Raw genomic sequence first — 24,669 nt, 5'->3', positions numbered from 1 at the left:
ATCAGTACTTTGTTTAAAACTGTGTGTAAAAAGCTGTCTCTTTATCATTAACAATAAGTTGTAAAACGTGAATGGGGAGTGACAGTCTTCAAGTTTGTGAGAAGATCGCGCCCTGGTGGAATAAAGGCACGAACAGCTTACAGCACCTAGAATTACCAGGCAGTATTTAGAGTAAAACGTGTGTAAAAGCTGCCTTTATGAATGAGAGAAAAAAAAAATATATATATATAAAATAGTAAAATGGAAGGGGAGTGATAGATTTAAATTAATCGTGAAGTGGAGCACCCCCTGTATAAAGTAAAAGTGAGATAAGCTTACAGCACCTGGTATTCCCAGGAGGTCTCCCATCCAAGTACTAACCAGACCCTACCCTGCTTGGCTTCCGAGATCGGATGAGATCGGGCGTGTTCAGGGTGGTATGGCCATAAGCGAGGGATGCGACCAAAAACAGCCCTTTTGCATTACACGCGTCTATACATGCCAGTTAGTCCCATTGGATCCTACTAATGTTCTTTTTTTTTTTTTTATCTGACTCACACTGCAGCCCCACCATCCAATCGGCAGCGCCGGACCCACACCAAACATTCACCAAACTACTCAGCCAGCAGCCTACCACAATTATTCCATTCTTTCCGCATCCGCACACTTCCTTCTCTTTAACTCCTTTTCACTACCTCACAGGTTAATCGCTGCACGTCCCCCGCCGGCAAACATTACTCCTTTGCCTACCTCTTGCAGGATTCTCTTAACAACCCTCTGTTATCAACTCCGCTAACAGCCACAAAATCTCTGCCGCACGAAGCCCACTGGTAGCTGTTGAATCACATGCTTCTCCAAAACGTCGCGCTGTCAGAGCACTGGGAGCTACACACACCAACAAGTCCATACTGCAGGCTGCAGCCAGAACAATTTTCTACATTCAAACATCGACAGCCTCTTCTCTCTAAAAATTCACCAGACCGCTTCTACCACCAGCAAAGAAGTTTCCATCCCTAATTCTTCTGTGATTCCCACTAACCTAAACATTAAGCTGGCATTGAAGGGTGTGAATTACCCCGGCCAACCTGCTCTTTTAAATAAAGCTTTTAGCAAGTTTTGAAGGGAGGAGAAGAGCAGACCTTGCTTTGCCAATAATATCGAGTCTTCTGTGGCGAAGTGGTTTTTGCATAGAAAACAAAGCGGTGAGTTGAAGAGGAATTATATCAGTACTTTGTTTAAAACTGTGTGTAAAAAGCTGTCTCTTTATCATTAACAATAAGTTGTAAAACGTGAATGGGGAGTGACAGTCTTCAAGTTTGTGAGAAGATCGCGCCCTGGTGGAATAAAGGCACGAACAGCTTACAGCACCTAGAATTACCAGGCAGTATTTAGAGTAAAACGTGTGTAAAAGCTGCCTTTATGAATGAGAGAAAAAAAAAATATATATATATAAAATAGTAAAATGGAAGGGGAGTGATAGATTTAAATTAATCGTGAAGTGGAGCACCCCCTGTATAAAGTAAAAGTGAGATAAGCTTACAGCACCTGGTATTCCCAGGAGGTCTCCCATCCAAGTACTAACCAGACCCTACCCTGCTTGGCTTCCGAGATCGGATGAGATCGGGCGTGTTCAGGGTGGTATGGCCATAAGCGAGGGATGCGACCAAAAACAGCCCTTTTGCATTACACGCGTCTATACATGCCAGTTAGTCCCATTGGATCCTACTAATGTTCTTTTTTTTTTTTTTATCTGACTCACACTGCAGCCCCACCATCCAATCGGCAGCGCCGGACCCACACCAAACATTCACCAAACTACTCAGCCAGCAGCCTACCACAATTATTCCATTCTTTCCGCATCCGCACACTTCCTTCTCTTTAACTCCTTTTCACTACCTCACAGGTTAATCGCTGCACGTCCCCCGCCGGCAAACATTACTCCTTTGCCTACCTCTTGCAGGATTCTCTTAACAACCCTCTGTTATCAACTCCGCTAACAGCCACAAAATCTCTGCCGCACGAAGCCCACTGGTAGCTGTTGAATCACATGCTTCTCCAAAACGTCGCGCTGTCAGAGCACTGGGAGCTACACACACCAACAAGTCCATACTGCAGGCTGCAGCCAGAACAATTTTCTACATTCAAACATCGACAGCCTCTTCTCTCTAAAAATTCACCAGACCGCTTCTACCACCAGCAAAGAAGTTTCCATCCCTAATTCTTCTGTGATTCCCACTAACCTAAACATTAAGCTGGCATTGAAGTGTGTAAATTACCCCGGCCAACCTGCTCTTTTAAATACAGCTTTTAGCAAGTTTTGAAAGGAGGAGAAGAGCAGATAATATGCCAATAATATCGAATATTCTGTGGCGAAGTGGTTTTTGCATAGAAAACAAAGCGGTGAGTTGAAGAGGAATTATATTAGTACTTTGTTTAAAACTGTGTGTAAAAAGCTGTCTCTTTATTATTAACAATAAGTTGTAAAACGTGAATGGGGAGTGACAGTCTTCAAGTTTGTGAGAAGATCGCGCCCTGGTGGAATAAAGGCACGAACAGCTTACAGCAGCTATAATTACCAGGCAGTATTTAGAGTAAAACGGTGTGTAAAAGCTGCCTTTATGAATGAGAGAAAAAAGAAATATATAAAATAGTAAAATGGAAGGGGAGTGATACATTTAAATTATTCGTGAAGTGGAGCGCCCCCTGTATAAAGTAAAAGTGAGAAAAGCTTACAGCACCTGGTATTCCCAGGCGGTCTCCCATTCAAGTACTAACCAGACCCTAGCCTGCTTAGCTTCCAAGATCAGACGAGATCGGGCGCGTTCAGGGTGGTATGGCCGTAAGTGAGAGACGCTACCAAAAATAGCCCTTTTGCATTACACGCGTCTATACATGCCAGTTACTCCCATTGGATCCTACTCCTGTTTTTTTTTTTTTTTTTTATCTGACTCACACTGCAGCCCCACCATCCAATCGGCAGTGCCGGAACCACACCAAACATTCACCAAACTACTCAGCCGGCAGCCTACCACAATTATTCCATTCTTTCCGCATCCGCACACTTCCTTCTCTTTAACTCCTTTTCACTACCGCACAGGTTAATCGCCGCACGTCCCCCGCCGGCAAACATTACTCCTTTGCCTACCTCATGCAGGCTTCTCTTAACAACCCTGTGTTATCAACTCCGCTAACAGCCACAAAATCTCTGCCGCACGAAGCCCACTGGTAGCTGTTGAATCACATGCTTCCCCAAAACGTCGCGCTGTCAGAACACTGGGAGCTACACACACCAACAAGTCCATACTGCAGGCTGCATCCAGAACAATTTTCTACATTGAAACATCGACGGCCTCTTCTCTCTAAAAATTCACCAGACCGCTTCTACCACCAGCAAAGAAGTTTCCATCCCTAATACCTCTGTGATTCCCACTAACCTAAACATTAATCTGGCATTGAAGGGTGTGAATTACCCCGGCCAACCTGCTCTTTTAAATAAAGCTTTTAGCAAGTTTTGAAGGGAGGAGAAGAGCAGACCTTGCTATGCCAATAATATCGAGTCTTCTGTGGCGAAGTGGTTTTTGCATAGAAAACAAAGCGGTCAGTTGAAGAGGAATAATATCAGTACTTTGTTTAAAACTGTGTGTAAAAAGCTGTCTCTTTATCATTAACAATAAGTTGTAAAACGTGAATGGGGAGTGACAGTCTTCAAGTTTGTGAGAAGATCGCGCCCTGGTGGAATAAAGGCACGAACAGCTTAGAGCACCTTGAATTACCAGGAAGTATTTAGAGTAAAACGGTGTGTAAAAGCTACCTTTATGAATGAGAGAAAAATATATATATATATAAAATAGTAAAATGGAAGGGGAGTGATAGATTTAAATTAATCCTGAAGTGGAGCGCCCCCTGTATAAAGTAAAAGTGAGAAAAGCTTACAGCACCTGGTATTCCCAGGAGGTATCCCATCCAAGTACTAACCAGACCCTACCCTGCTTAGCTTACGAGATCGGATGAGATCGGGCGTGTTCAGGGTGGTATGGCCATAAGCGAGAGACGCTACCAAAAACAGCCCTTTTGCATTACACGCCTCTATACATGCCAGTTGGTCCCATTGGATCCTACTAATGTTCTTTTTTTTTTTTTTATCTGACTCACACTGCAGCCCCACCATCCAATCGGCAGCGCCGGACCAACACCAAACATTCACCAAACTACTCAGCCAGCAGCCTACCACAATTATTCCATTCTTTCCGCATCCGCACACTTCCTTCTTTTTAACTCCTTTTCACTACCGCACAGGTTAATCGCCGCACGTCCCCCGCCGGCAAACATTACTCCTTTGCCTACTGCATGCAGGCTTCTCTTAACGACCCTCTGTTATCAACTCCGCTAACAGCCACAAAATCTCCGCCGCACGAAGCCCACTGGTAGCTGCTGAATCACATGCTTCCCCAAAACGTCGCGCTGTCAGAACACTGGGAGCTACACACACCAACAAGTCCATACTGCAGGCTGCAGCCAGAACAATTTTCTACATTCAAACATCGACGGCCTCTTCTCTCTAAAAATTCACCAGACCGCTTCTACCACCAGCAAAGAAGTTTCCATCCCTAATTCCTCTGTGACTCCCACTAACCTAAACATTAAGCTGGCATTGAAGGGTGTGAATTACCCCGGCCAATCTGTTCTTTTAAATACAGCTTTTAGCAAGTTTTGAAAGGAGAAGAGCAGAACTTGCTATGCCAATAATATCGAGTCTTCTGTGGCGAAGTGGTTTTTGCATAGAAAACAAAGCGGTCAGTTGAAGAGGAATAATATCAGTACTTTGTTTAAAACTGTGTGTAAAAAGCTGTCTCTTTATCATTAACAATAAGTTGTAAAACGTGAATGGGGAGTGACAGTCTTCAAGTTTGTGAGAAGATCGCGCCCTGGTGGAATAAAGGCACGAACAGCTTAGAGCACCTTGAATTACCAGGAAGTATTTAGAGTAAAACGGTGTGTAAAAGCTGCCTTTATGAATGAGAGAAAAATATATATATATATATATATAAAATAGTAAAATGGAAGGGGAGTGATAGATTTAAATTAATCGTGAAGTGGAGCGCCCCCTGTATAAAGTATAAGTGAGAAAAGCTTACAGCACCTGGTATTCCCAGGAGGTCTCCCATCCAAGTACTAACCAGACCCTACCCTGCTTGGCTTCCGAGATCGGATGAGATCAGGCGTGTTCAGGGTGGTATGGCCATAAGCGAGAGACGCGACCAAAAACAGCCCTTTTGCATTACACGCGTCTATACATGCCAGTTAGTCCCATTGGATCCTACTCCTGGTTTTTTTTTTATTTTTAATCTGACTCACACTGCAGCACCACCATCCAATCGGCAGCGCCGGACCCACACCAAACATTCACCAAACTACTCAGCCGGCAGCCTACCACAATTATTCCATTCTTTCCGCATCCGCACACTTCCTTCTTTTTAACTTCTTTTCACTACCGCACAGGTTAATCGCCGCACGTCCCCCGCCGGCAAACATTACTCCTTTGCCTACTGCATGCAGGCTTCTCTTAACGACCCTCTATTATCAACTCCGCTAACAGCCACAAAATCTCCGCCGCACGAAGCCCACTGGTAGCTGCTGAATCACATGCTTCCCCAAAACGTCGCGCTGTCAGAACACTGGGAGCTACACACACCAACAAGTCCATACTGCAGGCTGCAGCCAGAACAATTTTCTACATTCAAACATCGACGGCCTCTTCTCTCTAAAAATTCACCAGACCGCTTCTACCACTAGCAAAGAAGTTTCCATCCCTAATTCCTCTGTGATTCCCACTAACCTAAACATTAAGCTGGCATTGAAGGGTGTGAATTACCCCGGCCAATCTGTTCTTTTAAATACAGCTTTTAGCAAGTTTTGAAAGGAGAAGAGCAGAACTTGCTATGCCAATAATATCGAGTCTTCTCTGGCGAAGTGGTTTTTGCATAGAAAACAAAGCGGTCAGTTGAAGAGGAATAATATCAGTACTTTGTTTAAAACTGTGTGTAAAAAGCTGTCTCTTTATCATTAACAATAAGTTGTAAAACGTGAATGGGGAGTGACAGTCTTCAAGTTTATGAGAAGATCGCGCCCTGGTGGAATAAAGGCACGAACAGCTTACAGCACCTAGAATTACCAGGAAGTATTTAGAGTAAAACGGTTTCTAAAAGCTGCCTTTATGAATGAGAGAAAAAAAAAAAATATATATATATAAAATAGTAAAATGGAAGGGGAGTGATAGATTTAAATTAATCGTGAAGTGGAGCGCCCCCTGTATAAAGTAAAAGTGAGATAAGCTTACAGCACCTGGTATTCCCAGGAGGTCTCCCATCCAAGTACTAACCAGACCCTACCCTGCTTGGCTTCCGAGATCGGATGAGATCGGGCGTGTTCAGGGTGGTATGGCCATAAGCGAGAGATGCGACCAAAAACAGCCCTTTTGCATTACACGCGTCTATACATGCCAGTTAGTCCCATTGGATCCTACTAATGTTCTTTTTTTTTTTTTTATCTGACTCACACTGCAGCCCCACCATCCAATCGGCAGCGCCGGACCCACACCAAACATTCACCAAATTACTCAGCCAGCAGCCTACCACAATTATTCCATTCTTTCCGCATCCGCACACTTCCTTCTTTTTAACTCCTTTTCACTACCGCACAGGTTAATCGCCGCACGTCCCCCGCCGGCAAACATTACTCCTTTGCCTACTGCATGCAGGCTTCTCTTAACGACCCTCTGTTATCAACTCCGCTAACAGCCACAAAATCTCCGCCGCACGAAGCCCACTGGTAGCTGCTGAATCACATGCTTCCCCAAAACGTCGCGCTGTCAGAACACTGGGAGCTACACACACCAACAAGTCCATACTGCAGGCTGCAGCCAGAACAATTTTCTACATTCAAACATCGACGGCTTCTTCTCTCTAAAAATTCACCAGACCGCTTCTACCACCAGCAAAGAAGTTTCCATCCCTAATTCCTCTGTGACTCCCACTAACCTAAACATTAAGCTGGCATTGAAGGGTGTGAATTACCCCGGCCAATCTGTTCTTTTAAATACAGCTTTTAGCAAGTTTTGAAAGGAGAAGAGCAGAACTTGCTATGCCAATAATATCGAGTCTTCTGTGGCGAAGTGGTTTTTGCATAGAAAACAAAGCGGTCAGTTGAAGAGGAATAATATCAGTACTTTGTTTAAAACTGTGTGTAAAAAGCTGTCTCTTTATCATTAACAATAAGTTGTAAAACGTGAATGGGGAGTGACAGTCTTCAAGTTTGTGAGAAAATCGCGCCCTGGTGGAATAAAGGCACGAACAGCTTAGAGCACCTTGAATTACCAGGAAGTATTTAGAGTAAAACGGTGTGTAAAAGCTGCCTTTATGAATGAGAGAAAAATATATATATATATATATATATATAAAATAGTAAAATGGAAGGGGAGTGATAGATTTAAATTAATCCTGAAGTGGAGCGCCCCCTGTATAAAGTAAAAGTGAGAAAAGCTTACAGCACCTGGTATTCCCAGGAGGTCTCCCATCCAAGTACTAACCAGACCCTAGCCTGCTTGGCTTCCGAGATCGGATGAGATCGGGCGTGTTCAGGGTGGTATGGCCATAAGCGAGAGACGCGACCAAAAACAGCCCTTTTGCATTACACGCGTCTATACATGCCAGTTAGTCCCATTGGATCCTACTCCTGGTTTTTTTTTTTTTTTTTATCTGAATCACACTGCAGCACCACCATCCAATCGGCAGCGCCGGACCCACACCAAACATTCACCAAACTACTCAGCCGGCAGCCTACCACAATTATTCCATTCTTTCCGCATCCGCACACTTCCTTATTTTTAACTCCTTTTCACTACCGCACAGGTTAATCGCCGCACGTCCCCCGTCGGCAAACATTACTCCTTTGCCTACTGCATGCAGGCTTCTCTTAACGACCCTCTGTTATCAACTCCGCTAACAGCCACAAAATCTCCGCCGCACGAAGCCCACTGGTAGCTTTTGAATCACATGCTTCTCCAAAACGTCGCGCTGTCAGAGCACTGGGAGCTACACACGCCAACAAGTCCATACTGCAGGCTGCAGCCAGAACAATTTTCTACATTCAAACATCGACAGCCTCTTCTCTCTAAAAATTCACCAGACCGCTTCTACCACCAGCAAAGAAGTTTCCATCCCTAATTCTTCTGTGATTCCCACTAACCTAAACATTAAGCTGGCATTGAAGTGTTTAAATTACCCCGGCCAACCTGCTCTTTTAAATACAGCTTTTAGCAAGTTTTGAAAGGAGGAGAAGAGCAGATAATATGCCAATAATATCGAATATTTTGTGGCGAAGTGGTTTTTGCATAGAAAACAAAGTGGTGAGTTGAAGAGGAATTATATTAGTACTTTGTTTAAAACTGTGTGTAAAAAGCTGTCTCTTTATTATTAACAATAAGTTGTAAAACGTGAATGGGGAGTGACAGTCTTCAAGTTTGTGAGAAGATCGCGCCCTGGTGGAATAAAGGCACGAACAGCTTACAGCAGCTATAATTACCAGGCAGTATTTAGAGTAAAACGGTGTGTAAAAGCTGCCTTTATGAATGAGAGAAAAAAGAAATATATAAAATAGTAAAATGGAAGGGGAGTGATAGATTTAAATTAATCGTGAAGTGGAGCGCCCCCTGTATAAAGTAAAAGTGAGAAAAGCTTACAGCACCTGGTATTCCCAGGCGGTCTCCCATTCAAGTACTAACCAGACCCTAGCCTGCTTAGCTTCCAAGATCAGATGAGATCGGGCGCGTTCAGGGTGGTATGGCCGTAAGCGAGAGACGCTACCAAAAATAGCCCTTTTGCATTACACGCGTCTATATATGCCAGTTAGTCCCATTGGATCCTACTCCTGTTTTTTTTTTTTTTTTTATCTGACTCACACTGCAACCCCACCATCCAATCGGCAGTGCCGGAACCACACCAAACATTCACCAAACTACTCAGCCGGCAGCCTACCACAATTATTCCATTCTTTCCGCATCCGCACACTTCCTTCTCTTTAACTCCTTTTCACTACCGCACAGGTTAATCGCCGCACGTCCCCCGCCGGCAAACATTACTCCTTTGCCTACTGCATGCAGGCTTCTCTTAACGACCCTCTGTTATCAACTCCGCTAACAGCCACAAAATCTCCGCCGCACGAAGCCCACTGGTAGCTGCTGAATCACATGCTTCCCCAAAACGTCGCGCTGTCAGAACACTGGGAGCTACACACACCAATAAGTCCATACTGCAGGCTGCAGCCAGAACAATTTTCTACATTCAAACATCGACGGCCTCTTCTCTCTAAAAATTCACCAGACCGCTTCTACCACCAGCAAAGAAGTTTCCATCCCTAATTCCTCTGTGATTCCCACTAACCTAAACATTAAGCTGGCATTGAAGGGTGTGAATTACCCCGGCCAATCTGTTCTTTTAAATACAGCTTTTAGCAAGTTTTGAAAGGAGAAGAGCAGAACTTGCTATGCCAATAATATCGAGTCTTCTGTGGCAAAGTGGTTTTTGCATAGAAAACAAAGCGGTCAGTTGAAGAGGAATGATATCAGTACTTTGTTTAAAACTGTGTGTAAAAAGCTGTCTCTTTATCATTAACAATAAGTTGTAAAACGTGAATGGGGAGTGACAGTCTTCAAGTTTGTGAGAAGATCGCGCCCTGGTGGAATAAAGGCACGAACAGCTTACAGCACCTAGAATTACCAGGAAGTATTTAGAGTAAAACGGTTTCTAAAAGCTGCCTTTATGAATGAGAGAAAAAAAAAAATATATATAAAATAGTAAAATGGAAGGGGAGTGATAGATTTAAATTAATCGTGAAGTGGAGCGCCCCCTGTATAAAGTAAAAATGAGAAAAGCTTACAGCACCTGGTATTCCCAGGTGGTCTCCCATCCAAGTACTAACCAGACCCTACCCTGCTTAGCTTCCGAGATCAGATGAGATCGGGCGTGTTCAGGGTGGTATGGCCGTAAGCGAGAGATGCTACCAAAAACAGCCCTTTTGCATTACACGCGTCTATACATGCCAGTTAGTCCCATTGGATCCAACTCCTGGTTTTTTATTTTTTTTATCTGACTCACACTGCAGCCCCACCATCCAATCGGCAGCGCCGGACCCACACCAAACATTCACCAAACTACTCAGCCGGCAGCCTACCACAATTATTCCATTCTTTCCGCATCCGCACACTTCCTTCTTTTTAACTCCTTTTCACTACCGCACAGGTTAATCGCCGCACGTCCCCCGCCGGCAAACATTACTCCTTTGCCTACTGCATGCAGGCTTCTCTTAACGACCCTCTGTTATCAACTCCGCTAACAGCCACAAAATCTCCGCCGCACGAAGCCCACTGGTAGCTGCTGAATCACATGCTTCCCCAAAACGTCGCGCTGTCAGAACACTGGGAGCTACACACACCAATAAGTCCATACTGCAGGCTGCAGCCAGAACAATTTTCTACATTCAAACATCGACGGCCTCTTCTCTCTAAAAATTCACCAGACCGCTTCTACCACCAGCAAAGAAGTTTCCATCCCTAATTCCTCTGTGATTCCCACTAACCTAAACATTAAGCTGGCATTGAAGGGTGTGAATTACCCCGGCCAATCTGTTCTTTTAAATACAGCTTTTAGCAAGTTTTGAAAGGAGAAGAGCAGAACTTGCTATGCCAATAATATCGAGTCTTCTGTGGCAAAGTGGTTTTTGCATAGAAAACAAAGCGGTCAGTTGAAGAGGAATGATATCAGTACTTTGTTTAAAACTGTGTGTAAAAAGCTGTCTCTTTATCATTAACAATAAGTTGTAAAACGTGAATGGGGAGTGACAGTCTTCAAGTTTGTGAGAAGATCGCGCCCTGGTGGAATAAAGGCACGAACAGCTTACAGCACCTAGAATTACCAGGAAGTATTTAGAGTAAAACGGTTTCTAAAAGCTGCCTTTATGAATGAGAGAAAAAAAAAAATATATATATAAAATAGTAAAATGGAAGGGGAGTGATAGATTTAAATTAATCGTGAAGTGGAGCGCCCCCTGTATAAAGTAAAAATGAGAAAAGCTTACAGCACCTGGTATTCCCAGGTGGTCTCCCATCCAAGTACTAACCAGACCCTACCCTGCTTAGCTTCCGAGATCAGATGAGATCGGGCGTGTTCAGGGTGGTATGGCCGTAAGCGAGAGATGCTACCAAAAACAACCCTTTTGCATTACACGCGTCTATACATGCCAGTTAGTCCCATTGGATCCAACTCCTGGTTTTTTATTTTTTTTATCTGACTCACACTGCAGCCCCACCATCCAATCGGCAGCGCCGGACCCACACCAAACATTCACCAAACTACTCAGCCGGCAGCCTACCACAATTATTCCATTCTTTCCGCATCCGCACACTTCCTTCTTTTTAACTCCTTTTCACTACCGCACAGGTTAATCGCCGCACGTCCCCCGCCGGCAAACATTACTCCTTTGCCTACTGCATGCAGGCTTCTCTTAACGACCCTCTGTTATCAACTCCGCTAACAGCCACAAAATCTCCGCCGCACGAAGCCCACTGGTAGCTGCTGAATCACATGCTTCCCCAAAACGTCGCGCTGTCAGAACACTGGGAGCTACACACACCAATAAGTCCATACTGCAGGCTGCAGCCAGAACAATTTTCTACATTCAAACATCGACGGCCTCTTCTCTCTAAAAATTCACCAGACCGCTTCTACCACCAGCAAAGAAGTTTCCATCCCTAATTCCTCTGTGATTCCCACTAACCTAAACATTAATCTGGCAGTGAAGGGTGTGAATTACCCCGGCCAACCTGCTCTTTTAAATACAGCTTTTAGCAAGTTTTGAAAGGAGAAGAGCAGAACTTGCTATGCCAATAATATCGAGTCTTCTGTGGCGAAGTGGTTTTTGCATAGAAAACAAAGTGGTGAGTTGAAGAGGAATTATATCAGTACTTTGTTTAAAACTGTGTGTAAAAAGCTGTCTCTTTATCATTAACAATAAGTTGTAAAACGTGAATGGGGAGTGACAGTCTTCAAGTTTGTGAGAAGATCGCGCCCTGGTGGAATAAAGGCACGAACAGCTTACAGCACCTAGAATTACCAGGAAGTATTTAGAGTAAAACGGTTTCTAAAAGCTGCCTTTATGAATGAGAGAAAAAAAATATATATATATAAAATAGTAAAATGGAAGGGGAGTGATAGATTTAAATTAATCGTGAAGTGGAGCACCCCCTGTATAAAGTAAAAATGAGAAAAGCTTACAGCACCTGGTATTCCCAGGTGGTCTCCCATCCAAGTACTAACCAGACCCTACCCTGCTTAGCTTCCGAGATCAGACGAGATCGGGCGTGTTCAGGGTGGTATGGCCGTAAGCGAGAGATGCTACCAAAAACAGCCCTTTTGCATTACACGCGTCTATACATGCCAGTTAGTCCCATTGGATCCAACTCCTGGTTTTTTATTTTTTTTATCTGACTCACACTGCAGCCCCACCATCCAATCGGCAGCGCCGGACCCACACCAAACATTCACCAAACTACTCAGCCGGCAGCCTACCACAATTATTCCATTCTTTCCGCATCCGCACACTTCCTTCTTTTTAACTCCTTTTCACTACCGCACAGGTTAATCGCCGCACGTCCCCCGACGGCAAACATTACTCCTTTGCCTACCTCATGCAGGCTTCTCTTAACGACCCTCTGTAATCAACTCCGCTAACAGCCACAAAATCTCCGCCGCACGAAGCCCACTGGTAGCTGCTGAATCACATGCTTCCCCAAAACGTCGCGCTGTCAGAACACTGGGAGCTACACACACCAATAAGTCCATACTGCAGGCTGCAGCCAGAACAATTTTCTACATTCAAACATCGACGGCCTCTTCTCTCTAAAAATTCACCAGACCGCTTCTACCACCAGCAAAGAAGTTTCCATCCCTAATTCCTCTGTGATTCCAACTAACCTAAACATTAAGCTGGCATTGAAGGGTGTGAATTACCCCGGCCAATCTGTTCTTTTAAATACAGCTTTTAGCAAGTTTTGAAAGGAGGAGAAGAGCAGATAATATGCCAATAATATCGAGTCTTCTGTGGCGAAGTGGTTTTTGCATAGAAAACAAAGTGGTGAGTTGAAGAGGAATTATATCAGTACTTTGTTTAAAACTGTGTGTAAAAAGCTGTCTCTTTATTATTAACAATAAGTTGTAAAACGTGAATGTGGAGTGACAGTCTTCAAGATTGTCAGAAGATCGCGCCCTGGTGGAATAAAGGCACGAACAGCTTACAGCACCTAGAATTACCAGGAAGTATTTAGAGTAAAACGGTTTCTAAAAGCTGCCTTTATGAATGAGAGAAAAAAAAATAATATATATAAAATAGTAAAATGGAAGGGGAGTGATAGATTTAAATTAATCGTGAAGTGGAGCGCCCCCTGTATAAAGTAAAAGTGAGAAAAGCTTACAGCACCTGGTATTCCCAGGTGGTCTCCCATCCAAGTACTAACCAGACCCTACCCTGCTTAGCTTCCGAGATCAGACGAGATCGGGCGTGTTCAGGGTGGTATGGCCGTAAGCGAGAGATGCTACCAAAAACAGCCCTTTTGCATTACACGCGTCTATACATGCCAGTTAGTCCCATTGGATCCAACTCCTGGTTTTTTATTTTTTTTATCTGACTCACACTGCAGCCCCACCATCCAATCGGCAGCGCCGGACCCACACCAAACATTCACCAAACTACTCAGCCGGCAGCCTACCACAATTATTCCATTCTTTCCGCATCCGCACACTTCCTTCTTTTTAACTCCTTTTCACTAACGCACAGGTTAATCGCCGCACGTCCCCCGCCGGCAAACATTACTCCTTTGCCTACTGCATGCAGGCTTCTCTTAACGACCCTCTGTTATCAACTCCGCTAACAGCCACAAAATCTTCGCCGCACGAAGCCCACTGGTAGCTGCTGAATCACATGCTTCCCCAAAACGTCGCGCTGTCAGAACACTGGGAGCTACACTCACCAATAAGTCCATACTGCAGGCTGCAGCCAGAACAATTTTCTACATTCAAACATCGACGGCCTCTTCTCTCTAAAAATTCACCAGACCGCTTCTACCACCAGCAAAGAAGTTTCCATCCCTAATTCCTCTGTGATTCCCACTAACCTAAACATTAAGCTGGCATTGAAGGGTGTGAATTACCCCGGCCAATCTGTTATTTTAAATACAGCTTTTAGCAAGTTTTGAAAGGAGAAGAGCAGAACTTGCTATGCCAATAATATCGAGTCTTCTGTGGCAAAGTGGTTTTTGCATAGAAAACAAAGCGGTCAGTTGAAGAGGAATGATATCAGTACTTTGTTTAAAACTGTGTGTAAAAAGCTGTCTCTTTATCATTAACAATAAGTTGTAAAACGTGAATGGGGAGTGACAGTCTTCAAGTTTGTGAGAAGATCGCGCCCTGGTGGAATAAAGGCACTAACAGCTTACAGCACCTAGAATTACCAGGAAGTATTTAGAGTAAAACGGTTTCTAAAAGCTGCCTTTATGAATGAGAGAAAAAAAAAATATATATATAAAATAGTAAAATGGAAGGGGAGTGATAGATTTAAATTAATCGTGAAGTGGAGCGCCCCCTGTATAAAGTAAAAATGAGAAAAGCTTACAGCACCTGGTATTCCCAGGTGGTCTCCCATCCAAGTACTAACCAGACCCTACCCTGCTTAGCTTCCGAGATCAGATGAGATCGGGCGTGTTCAGGGTGGTATGGCCGTAAGCGAGAGATGCTACCAAAAACAGCCCTTTTGCATTACACGCGTCTATACATGCCAGTTAGTCCCATTGGATCCAACTCCTGGTTTTTTATTTTTTTTATCTGACTCACACTGCAGCCCCACCATCCAATCGGCAGCGCCGGACCCACACCAAACATTCACCAAACTACTCAGCCGGCAGCCTACCACAATTATTCCATTCTTTCCGCATCCGCACACTTCCTTCTTTTTAACTCCTTTTCACTACCGCACAGGTTAATCGCCGCACGTCCCCCGCCGGCAAACATTACTCCTTTGCCTACTGCATGCAGGCTTCTCTTAACGACCCTCTGTTATCAACTCCGCTAACAGCCACAAAATCTCCGCCGCACGAAGCCCACTGGTAGCTGCTGAATCACATGCTTCCCCAAAACGTCGCGCTGTCAGAACACTGGTAGCTACACACACCAATAAGTCCATACTGCAGGCTGCAGCCAGAACAATTTTCTACATTCAAACATCGACGGCCTCTTCTCTCTAAAAATTCACCAGACCGCTTCTACCACCAGCAAAGAAGTTTCCATCCCTAATTCCTCTGTGATTCCCACTAACCTAAACATTAAGCTGGCATTGAAGGGTGTGAATTACCCCGGCCAATCTGTTCTTTTAAATACAGCTTTTAGCAAGTTTTGAAAGGAGAAGAGCAGAACTTGCTATGCCAATAATATCGAGTCTTCTGTGGCAAAGTGGTTTTTGCATAGAAAACAAAGCGGTCAGTTGAAGAGGAATGATATCAGTACTTTGTTTAAAACTGTGTGTAAAAAGCTGTCTCTTTATCATTAACAATAAGTTGTAAAACGTGAATGGGGAGTGACAGTCTTCAAGTTTGTGAGAAGATCGCGCCCTGGTGGAATAAAGGCACGAACAGCTTACAGCACCTAGAATTACCAGGAAGTATTTAGAGTAAAACGGTTTCTAAAAGCTGCCTTTATGAATGAGAGAAAAAAAAAATATATATATAAAATAGTAAAATGGAAGGGGAGTGATAGATTTAAATTAATCGTGAAGTGGAGCGCCCCCTGTATAAAGTAAAAATGAGAAAAGCTTACAGCACCTGGTATTCCCAGGTGGTCTCCCATCCAAGTACTAACCAGACCCTACCCTGCTTAGCTTCCGAGATCAGATGAGATCGGGCGTGTTCAGGGTGGTATGGCCGTAAGCGAGAGATGCTACCAAAAACAGCCCTTTTGCATTACACGCGTCTATACATGCCAGTTAGTCCCATTGGATCCAACTCCTGGTTTTTTATTTTTTTTATCTGACTCACACTGCAGCCCCACCATCCAATCGGCAGCGCCGGACCCACACCAAACATTCACCAAACTACTCAGCCGGCAGCCTACCACAATTATTCCATTCTTTCCGCATCCGCACACTTCCTTCTTTTTAACTCCTTTTCACTACCGCACAGGTTAATCGCCGCACGTCCCCCGCCGGCAAACATTACTCCTTTGCCTACTGCATGCAGGCTTCTCTTAACGACCCTCTGTTATCAACTCCGCTAACAGCCACAAAATCTCCGCCGCACGAAGCCCACTGGTAGCTGCTGAATCACATGCTTCCCCAAAACGTCGCGCTGTCAGAACACTGGGAGCTACACACACCAATAAGTCCATACTGCAGGCTGCAGCCAGAACAATTTTCTACATTCAAACATCGACGGCCTCTTCTCTCTAAAAATTCACCAGACCGCTTCTACCACCAGCAAAGAAGTTTCCATCCCTAATTCCTCTGTGATTCCCACTAACCTAAACATTAAGCTGGCATTGAAGGGTGTGAATTACCCCGGCCAATCTGTTCTTTTAAATACAGCTTTTAGCAAGTTTTGAAAGGAGAAGAGCAGAACTTGCTATGCCAATAATATCGAGTCTTCTGTGGCAAAGTGGTTTTTGCATAGAAAACAAAGCGGTCAGTTGAAGAGGAATGATATCAGTACTTTGTTTAAAACTGTGTGTAAAAAGCTGTCTCTTTATCATTAACAATAAGTTGTAAAACGTGAATGGGGAGTGACAGTCTTCAAGTTTGTGAGAAGATCGCGCCCTGGTGGAATAAAGGCACGAACAGCTTACAGCACCTAGAATTACCAGGAAGTATTTAGAGTAAAACGGTTTCTAAAAGCTGCCTTTATGAATGAGAGAAAAAAAAATATATATATATAAAATAGTAAAATGGAAGGGGAGTGATAGATTTAAATTAATCGTGAAGTGGAGCGCCCCCTGTATAAAGTAAAAATGAGAAAAGCTTACAGCACCTGGTATTCCCAGGTGGTCTCCCATCCAAGTACTAACCAGACCCTACCCTGCTTAGCTTCCGAGATCAGATGAGATCGGGCGTGTTCAGGGTGGTATGGCCGTAAGCGAGAGATGCTACCAAAAACAACCCTTTTGCATTACACGCGTCTATACATGCCAGTTAGTCCCATTGGATCCAACTCCTGGTTTTTTATTTTTTTTATCTGACTCACACTGCAGCCCCACCATCCAATCGGCAGCGCCGGACCCACACCAAACATTCACCAAACTACTCAGCCGGCAGCCTACCACAATTATTCCATTCTTTCCGCATCCGCACACTTCCTTCTTTTTAACTCCTTTTCACTACCGCACAGGTTAATCGCCGCACGTCCCCCGCCGGCAAACATTACTCCTTTGCCTACTGCATGCAGGCTTCTCTTAACGACCCTCTGTTATCAACTCCGCTAACAGCCACAAAATCTCCGCCGCACGAAGCCCACTGGTAGCTGCTGAATCACATGCTTCCCCAAAACGTCGCGCTGTCAGAACACTGGGAGCTATACACGCCAACAAGTCCATACTGCAGGCTGCAGCCAGAACAATTTTCTACATTCAAACATCGACGGCCTCTTCTCTCTAAAAATTCACCAGACCGCTTCTACCACCAGCAAAGAAGTTTCCATCCCTAATTCTTCTGTGATTCCCACTAACCTAAACATTAAGCTGGCATTGAAGGGTGTGAATTACCCCGGCCAATCTGTTCTTTTAAATACAGCTTTTAGCAAGTTTTGAAAGGAGAAGAGCAGAACTTGCTATGCCAATAATATCGAGTCTTCTGTGGCGAAGTGGTTTTTGCATAGAAAACAAAGCGGTCAGTTGAAGAGGAATAATATCAGTACTTTGTTTAAAACTGTGTGTAAAAAGCTGTCTCTTTATCATTAACAATAAGTTGTAAAACGTGAATGGGGAGTGACAGTCTTCAAGTTTGTGAGAAGATCGCGCCCTGGTGGAATAAAGGCACGAACAGCTTACAGCACCTAGAATTACCAGGAAGTATTTAGAGTAAAACGGTTTCTAAAAGCTGCCTTTATGAATGAGAGAAAAAAAAATATATATATATAAAATAGTAAAATGGAAGGGGAGTGATAGATTTAAATTAATCGTGAAGTGGAGCGCCCCCTGTATAAAGTAAAAATGAGAAAAGCTTACAGCACCTGGTATTCCCAGGTGGTCTCCCATCCAAGTACTAACCAGACCCTACGCTGCTTAGCTTCCGAGATCAGACGAGATCGGGCGTGTTCAGGGTGGTATGGCCGTAAGCGAGAGATGCTACCAAAAACAGCCCTTTTGCATTACATGCGTCTATACATGCCAGTTAGTCCCATTGGATCCAACTCCTGGTTTTTTATTTTTTTATCTGACTCACACTGCAGCCCCACCATCCAATCGGCAGCGCCGGACCCACACCAAACATTCACCAAACTACTCAGCCGGCAGCCTACCACAATTATTCCATTCTTTCCGCATCCGCACACTTCCTTCTTTTTAACTCCTTTTCACTACCGCACAGGTTAATCGCCGCACGTCCCCCGCCGGCAAACATTACTCCTTTGCCTACTGCATGCAGGCTTCTCTTAACGACCCTCTGTTATCAACTCCGCTAACAGCCACAAAATCTCCGCCGCACGAAGCCCACTGGTAGCTGCTGAATCACATGCTTCCCCAAAACGTCGCGCTGTCAGAACACTGGGAGCTACACACACCAATAAGTCCATACTGCAGGCTGCAGCCAGAACAATTTTCTACATTCAAACATCGACGGCCTCTTCTCTCTAAAAATTCACCAGACCGCTTCTACCACCAGCAAAGAAGTTTCCATCCCTAATTCCTCTGTGATTCCCACTAACCTAAACATTAAGCTGGCATTGAAGGGTGTGAATTACCCCGGCCAATCTGTTCTTTTAAATACAGCTTTTAGCAAGTTTTGAAAGGAGAAGAGCAGAACTTGCTATGCCAATAATATCGAGTCTTCTGTGGCAAAGTGGTTTTTGCATAGAAAACAAAGCGGTCAGTTGAAGAGGAATGATATCAGTACTTTGTTTAAAACTGTGTGTAAAAAGCTGTCTCTTTATCATTAACAATAAGTTGTAAAACGTGAATGGGGAGTGACAGTCTTCAAGTTTGTGAGAAGATCGCGCCCTGGTGGAATAAAGGCACGAACAGCTTACAGCACCTAGAATTACCAGGAAGTATTTAGAGTAAAACAGTTTCTAAAAGCTGCCTTTATGAATGAGAGAAAAAAAAAATATATATATAAAATAGTAAAATGGAAGGGGAGTGATAGATTTAAATTAATCGTGAAGTGGAGCGCCCCCTGTATAAAGTAAAAGTGAGAAAAGCTTACAGCACCTGGTATGCCCAGGAGGTCTCCCATCCAAGTACTAACCAGACCCTACCCTGCTTAGCTTCCGAGATCAGACGAGATCGGGCGTGTTCAGGGTGGTATGGCCGTTAGCGAGAGATGCTACCAAAAACAGCCCTTTTGCATTACACGCCTCTATACATGCCAGTTGGTCCCATTGGATCCTACTAATGTTCTTTTTTTTTTTTTTATCTGACTCACACTGCAGCCCCACCATCCAATCGGCAGCGCCGGACCCACACCAAACATTTACCAAACTACTCAGCCGGCAGCCTACCACAATTATTCCATTCTTTCCGCATCCGCACACTTCCTTCTTTTTAACTCCTTTTCACTACCGCACAGGTTAATCGCCGCACGTCCCCCGCCGGCAAACATTACTCCTTTGCCTACTGCATGCAGGCTTCTCTTAACGACCCTCTGTTATCAACTCCGCTAACAGCCACAAAATCTCCGCCGCACGAAGCCCACTGGTAGCTGCTGAATCACATGCTTCCCCAAAACGTCGCGCTGTCAGAACACTGGGAGCTACACACACCAACAAGTCCATACTGCAGGCTGCAGCCAGAACAATTTTCTACATTCAAACATCGACGGCCTCTTCTCTCTAAAAATTCACCAGACCGCTTCTACCACCAGCAAAGAAGTTTCCATCCCTAATTCCTCTGTGATTCCCACTAACCTAAACATTAAGCTGGCATTGAAGGGTGTGAATTACCCCGGCCAATCTGTTCTTTTAAATACAGCTTTTAGCAAGTTTTGAAAGGAGGAGAAGAGCAGACCTTGCTATGCCAATAATATTGAGTCTTCTGTGGCGAAGTGGTTTTTGCATAGAAAACAAAGCGGTCAGTTGAAGAGGAATAATATCAGTACTTTGTTTAAAACTGTGTGTAAAAAGCTGTCTCTTTATCATTAACAATAAGTTGTAAAACGTGAATGGGGAGTGACAGTCTTCAAGTTTGTGAGAAGATCGCGCCCTGGTGGAATAAAGGCACGAACAGCTTAGAGCACCTTGAATTACCAGGAAGTATTTAGAGTAAAACGGTGTGTAAAAGCTGCCTTTATGAATGAGAGAAAAATATATATATATATATATATAAAATAGTAAAATGGAAGGGGAGTGATAGATTTAAATTAATCGTGAAGTGGAGCGCCCCCTGTATAAAGTATAAGTGAGAAAAGCTTACAGCACCTGGTATTCCCAGGAGGTCTCCCATCCAAGTACTAACCAGACCCTACCCTGCTTGGCTTCCGAGATCGGATGAGATCGGGCGTGTTCAGGGTGGTATGGCCATAAGCGAGAGACGCGACCAAAAACAGCCCTTTTGCATTACACGCGTCTATACATGCCAGTTAGTCCCATTGGATCCTACTCCTGGTTTTTTTTTTATTTTTAATCTGACTCACACTGCAGCACCACCATCCAATCGGCAGCGCCGGACCCACACCAAACATTCACCAAACTACTCAGCCGGCAGCCTACCACAATTATTCCATTCTTTCCGCATCCGCACACTTCCTTCTTTTTAACTTCTTTTCACTACCGCACAGGTTAATCGCCGCACGTCCCCCGCCGGCAAACATTACTCCTTTGCCTACTGCATGCAGGCTTCTCTTAACGACCCTCTATTATCAACTCCGCTAACAGCCACAAAATCTCCGCCGCACGAAGCCCACTGGTAGCTGCTGAATCACATGCTTCCCCAAAACGTCGCGCTGTCAGAACACTGGGAGCTACACACACCAACAAGTCCATACTGCAGGCTGCAGCCAGAACAATTTTCTACATTCAAACATCGACGGCCTCTTCTCTCTAAAAATTCACCAGACCGCTTCTACCACTAGCAAAGAAGTTTCCATCCCTAATTCCTCTGTGATTCCCACTAACCTAAACATTAAGCTGGCATTGAAGGGTGTGAATTACCCCGGCCAATCTGTTCTTTTAAATACAGCTTTTAGCAAGTTTTGAAAGGAGAAGAGCAGAACTTGCTATGCCAATAATATCGAGTCTTCTGTGGCGAAGTGGTTTTTGCATAGAAAACAAAGCGGTCAGTTGAAGAGGAATAATATCAGTACTTTGTTTAAAACTGTGTGTAAAAAGCTGTCTCTTTATCATTAACAATAAGTTGTAAAACGTGAATGGGGAGTGACAGTCTTCAAGTTTATGAGAAGATCGCGCCCTGGTGGAATAAAGGCACGAACAGCTTACAGCACCTAGAATTACCAGGAAGTATTTAGAGTAAAACGGTTTCTAAAAGCTGCCTTTATGAATGAGAGAAAAAAAAAAAATATATATATATAAAATAGTAAAATGGAAGGGGAGTGATAGATTTAAATTAATCGTGAAGTGGAGCGCCCCCTGTATAAAGTAAAAGTGAGATAAGCTTACAGCACCTGGTATTCCCAGGAGGTCTCCCATCCAAGTACTAACCAGACCCTACCCTGCTTGGCTTCCGAGATCGGATGAGATCGGGCGTGTTCAGGGTGGTATGGCCATAAGCGAGAGATGCGACCAAAAACAGCCCTTTTGCATTACACGCGTCTATACATGCCAGTTAGTCCCATTGGATCCTACTAATGTTCTTTTTTTTTTTTTTATCTGACTCACACTGCAGCCCCACCATCCAATCGGCAGCGCCGGACCCACACCAAACATTCACCAAATTACTCAGCCAGCAGCCTACCACAATTATTCCATTCTTTCCGCATCCGCACACTTCCTTCTTTTTAACTCCTTTTCACTACCGCACAGGTTAATCGCCGCACGTCCCCCGCCGGCAAACATTACTCCTTTGCCTACTGCATGCAGGCTTCTCTTAACGACCCTCTGTTATCAACTCCGCTAACAGCCACAAAATCTCCGCCGCACGAAGCCCACTGGTAGCTGCTGAATCACATGCTTCCCCAAAACGTCGCGCTGTCAGAACACTGGGAGCTACACACACCAACAAGTCCATACTGCAGGCTGCAGCCAGAACAATTTTCTACATTCAAACATCGACGGCTTCTTCTCTCTAAAAATTCACCAGACCGCTTCTACCACCAGCAAAGAAGTTTCCATCCCTAATTCCTCTGTGACTCCCACTAACCTAAACATTAAGCTGGCATTGAAGGGTGTGAATTACCCCGGCCAATCTGTTCTTTTAAATACAGCTTTTAGCAAGTTTTGAAAGGAGAAGAGCAGAACTTGCTATGCCAATAATATCGAGTCTTCTGTGGCGAAGTGGTTTTTGCATAGAAAACAAAGCGGTCAGTTGAAGAGGAATAATATCAGTACTTTGTTTAAAACTGTGTGTAAAAAGCTGTCTCTTTATCATTAACAATAAGTTGTAAAACGTGAATGGGGAGTGACAGTCTTCAAGTTTGTGAGAAAATCGCGCCCTGGTGGAATAAAGGCACGAACAGCTTAGAGCACCTTGAATTACCAGGAAGTATTTAGAGTAAAACGGTGTGTAAAAGCTGCCTTTATGAATGAGAGAAATATATATATATATATATATATATATATAAAATAGTAAAATGGAAGGGGAGTGATAGATTTAAATTAATCCTGAAGTGGAGCGCCCCCTGTATAAAGTAAAAGTGAGAAAAGCTTACAGCACCTGGTATTCCCAGGAGGTCTCCCATCCAAGTACTAACCAGACCCTAGCCTGCTTGGCTTCCGAGATCGGATGAGATCGGGCGTGTTCAGGGTGGTATGGCCATAAGCGAGAGACGCGACCAAAAACAGCCCTTTTGCATTACACGCGTCTATACATGCCAGTTAGTCCCATTGGATCCTACTCCTGGTTTTTTTTTTTTTTTTTATCTGAATCACACTGCAGCACCACCATCCAATCGGCAGCGCCGGACCCACACCAAACATTCACCAAACTACTCAGCCGGCAGCCTACCACAATTATTCCATTCTTTCCGCATCCGCACACTTCCTTATTTTTAACTCCTTTTCACTACCGCACAGGTTAATCGCCGCACGTCCCCCGTCGGCAAACATTACTCCTTTGCCTACTGCATGCAGGCTTCTCTTAACGACCCTCTGTTATCAACTCCGCTAACAGCCACAAAATCTCCGCCGCACGAAGCCCACTGGTAGCTTTTGAATCACATGCTTCTCCAAAACGTCGCGCTGTCAGAGCACTGGGAGCTACACACGCCAACAAGTCCATACTGCAGGCTGCAGCCAGAACAATTTTCTACATTCAAACATCGACAGCCTCTTCTCTCTAAAAATTCACCAGACCGCTTCTACCACCAGCAAAGAAGTTTCCATCCCTAATTCTTCTGTGATTCCCACTAACCTAAACATTAAGCTGGCATTGAAGTGTTTAAATTACCCCGGCCAACCTGCTCTTTTAAATACAGCTTTTAGCAAGTTTTGAAAGGAGGAGAAGAGCAGATAATATGCCAATAATATCGAATATTTTGTGGCGAAGTGGTTTTTGCATAGAAAACAAAGTGGTGAGTTGAAGAGGAATTATATTAGTACTTTGTTTAAAACTGTGTGTAAAAAGCTGTCTCTTTATTATTAACAATAAGTTGTAAAACGTGAATGGGGAGTGACAGTCTTCAAGTTTGTGAGAAGATCGCGCCCTGGTGGAATAAAGGCACGAACAGCTTACAGCAGCTATAATTACCAGGCAGTATTTAGAGTAAAACGGTGTGTAAAAGCTGCCTTTATGAATGAGAGAAAAAAGAAATATATAAAATAGTAAAATGGAAGGGGAGTGATAGATTTAAATTAATCGTGAAGTGGAGCGCCCCCTGTATAAAGTAAAAGTGAGAAAAGCTTACAGCACCTGGTATTCCCAGGCGGTCTCCCATTCAAGTACTAACCAGACCCTAGCCTGCTTAGCTTCCAAGATCAGATGAGATCGGGCGCGTTCAGGGTGGTATGGCCGTAAGCGAGAGACGCTACCAAAAATAGCCCTTTTGCATTACACGCGTCTATATATGCCAGTTAGTCCCATTGGATCCTACTCCTGTTTTTTTTTTTTTTTTTATCTGACTCACACTGCAACCCCACCATCCAATCGGCAGTGCCGGAACCACACCAAACATTCACCAAACTACTCAGCCGGCAGCCTACCACAATTATTCCATTCTTTCCGCATCCGCACACTTCCTTCTCTTTAACTCCTTTTCACTACCGCACAGGTTAATCGCCGCACG

At 44.2% G+C, this 24,669-nt stretch overlaps 21 non-coding genes across 21 annotated transcripts; all 21 read right to left on the bottom strand.

The window, feature by feature from the left end:
* Positions 1 to 311: 311 nt before the first annotated feature.
* Positions 312 to 430, bottom strand: LOC125732712 (5S ribosomal RNA). The gene has a single exon (XR_007392083.1). It is a non-coding gene; the product is annotated as a 5S ribosomal RNA (ribosomal RNA).
* A 1,082-nt stretch (positions 431 to 1,512) lies between these two features.
* Positions 1,513 to 1,631, bottom strand: LOC125732711 (5S ribosomal RNA). The gene has a single exon (XR_007392082.1). It is a non-coding gene; the product is annotated as a 5S ribosomal RNA (ribosomal RNA).
* A 1,074-nt stretch (positions 1,632 to 2,705) lies between these two features.
* On the bottom strand, positions 2,706 to 2,824 carry LOC125737003 (5S ribosomal RNA). The gene has a single exon (XR_007396270.1). It is a non-coding gene; the product is annotated as a 5S ribosomal RNA (ribosomal RNA).
* Positions 2,825 to 3,905: 1,081 nt separating this feature from the next.
* On the bottom strand, positions 3,906 to 4,024 carry LOC125734667 (5S ribosomal RNA). The gene has a single exon (XR_007393970.1). It is a non-coding gene; the product is annotated as a 5S ribosomal RNA (ribosomal RNA).
* A 1,083-nt stretch (positions 4,025 to 5,107) lies between these two features.
* Positions 5,108 to 5,226, bottom strand: LOC125733809 (5S ribosomal RNA). Its single transcript, XR_007393145.1, has one exon. It is a non-coding gene; the product is annotated as a 5S ribosomal RNA (ribosomal RNA).
* A 1,083-nt stretch (positions 5,227 to 6,309) lies between these two features.
* Positions 6,310 to 6,428, bottom strand: LOC125732710 (5S ribosomal RNA). Its single transcript, XR_007392081.1, has one exon. It is a non-coding gene; the product is annotated as a 5S ribosomal RNA (ribosomal RNA).
* A 1,087-nt stretch (positions 6,429 to 7,515) lies between these two features.
* LOC125734629 (5S ribosomal RNA) lies at positions 7,516 to 7,634 on the bottom strand. The gene has a single exon (XR_007393933.1). It is a non-coding gene; the product is annotated as a 5S ribosomal RNA (ribosomal RNA).
* Positions 7,635 to 8,709: 1,075 nt separating this feature from the next.
* LOC125735476 (5S ribosomal RNA) lies at positions 8,710 to 8,828 on the bottom strand. Its single transcript, XR_007394772.1, has one exon. It is a non-coding gene; the product is annotated as a 5S ribosomal RNA (ribosomal RNA).
* Positions 8,829 to 9,905: 1,077 nt separating this feature from the next.
* Positions 9,906 to 10,024, bottom strand: LOC125733743 (5S ribosomal RNA). The gene has a single exon (XR_007393080.1). It is a non-coding gene; the product is annotated as a 5S ribosomal RNA (ribosomal RNA).
* Positions 10,025 to 11,102: 1,078 nt separating this feature from the next.
* On the bottom strand, positions 11,103 to 11,221 carry LOC125733732 (5S ribosomal RNA). The gene has a single exon (XR_007393069.1). It is a non-coding gene; the product is annotated as a 5S ribosomal RNA (ribosomal RNA).
* A 1,077-nt stretch (positions 11,222 to 12,298) lies between these two features.
* Positions 12,299 to 12,417, bottom strand: LOC125737124 (5S ribosomal RNA). The gene has a single exon (XR_007396391.1). It is a non-coding gene; the product is annotated as a 5S ribosomal RNA (ribosomal RNA).
* A 1,077-nt stretch (positions 12,418 to 13,494) lies between these two features.
* Positions 13,495 to 13,613, bottom strand: LOC125737113 (5S ribosomal RNA). Its single transcript, XR_007396380.1, has one exon. It is a non-coding gene; the product is annotated as a 5S ribosomal RNA (ribosomal RNA).
* A 1,077-nt stretch (positions 13,614 to 14,690) lies between these two features.
* LOC125733721 (5S ribosomal RNA) lies at positions 14,691 to 14,809 on the bottom strand. Its single transcript, XR_007393058.1, has one exon. It is a non-coding gene; the product is annotated as a 5S ribosomal RNA (ribosomal RNA).
* Positions 14,810 to 15,886: 1,077 nt separating this feature from the next.
* On the bottom strand, positions 15,887 to 16,005 carry LOC125733708 (5S ribosomal RNA). Its single transcript, XR_007393045.1, has one exon. It is a non-coding gene; the product is annotated as a 5S ribosomal RNA (ribosomal RNA).
* A 1,078-nt stretch (positions 16,006 to 17,083) lies between these two features.
* On the bottom strand, positions 17,084 to 17,202 carry LOC125733696 (5S ribosomal RNA). Its single transcript, XR_007393033.1, has one exon. It is a non-coding gene; the product is annotated as a 5S ribosomal RNA (ribosomal RNA).
* Positions 17,203 to 18,280: 1,078 nt separating this feature from the next.
* Positions 18,281 to 18,399, bottom strand: LOC125734026 (5S ribosomal RNA). Its single transcript, XR_007393355.1, has one exon. It is a non-coding gene; the product is annotated as a 5S ribosomal RNA (ribosomal RNA).
* Positions 18,400 to 19,475: 1,076 nt separating this feature from the next.
* Positions 19,476 to 19,594, bottom strand: LOC125734956 (5S ribosomal RNA). Its single transcript, XR_007394257.1, has one exon. It is a non-coding gene; the product is annotated as a 5S ribosomal RNA (ribosomal RNA).
* Positions 19,595 to 20,680: 1,086 nt separating this feature from the next.
* LOC125732709 (5S ribosomal RNA) lies at positions 20,681 to 20,799 on the bottom strand. The gene has a single exon (XR_007392080.1). It is a non-coding gene; the product is annotated as a 5S ribosomal RNA (ribosomal RNA).
* Positions 20,800 to 21,882: 1,083 nt separating this feature from the next.
* Positions 21,883 to 22,001, bottom strand: LOC125732707 (5S ribosomal RNA). Its single transcript, XR_007392079.1, has one exon. It is a non-coding gene; the product is annotated as a 5S ribosomal RNA (ribosomal RNA).
* Positions 22,002 to 23,090: 1,089 nt separating this feature from the next.
* On the bottom strand, positions 23,091 to 23,209 carry LOC125734628 (5S ribosomal RNA). The gene has a single exon (XR_007393932.1). It is a non-coding gene; the product is annotated as a 5S ribosomal RNA (ribosomal RNA).
* A 1,075-nt stretch (positions 23,210 to 24,284) lies between these two features.
* On the bottom strand, positions 24,285 to 24,403 carry LOC125735475 (5S ribosomal RNA). Its single transcript, XR_007394771.1, has one exon. It is a non-coding gene; the product is annotated as a 5S ribosomal RNA (ribosomal RNA).
* Positions 24,404 to 24,669: the final 266 nt, after the last annotated feature.

Source organism: Brienomyrus brachyistius, chromosome 2 (assembly GCF_023856365.1).
Source record: "Brienomyrus brachyistius isolate T26 chromosome 2, BBRACH_0.4, whole genome shotgun sequence".
Classification (NCBI taxonomy): Eukaryota; Metazoa; Chordata; class Actinopteri; order Osteoglossiformes; family Mormyridae; genus Brienomyrus; species Brienomyrus brachyistius.
The sequence above is the reverse complement of the archived record's forward strand: the minus strand, read 5'-3'. Positions and strand labels throughout refer to the sequence as shown.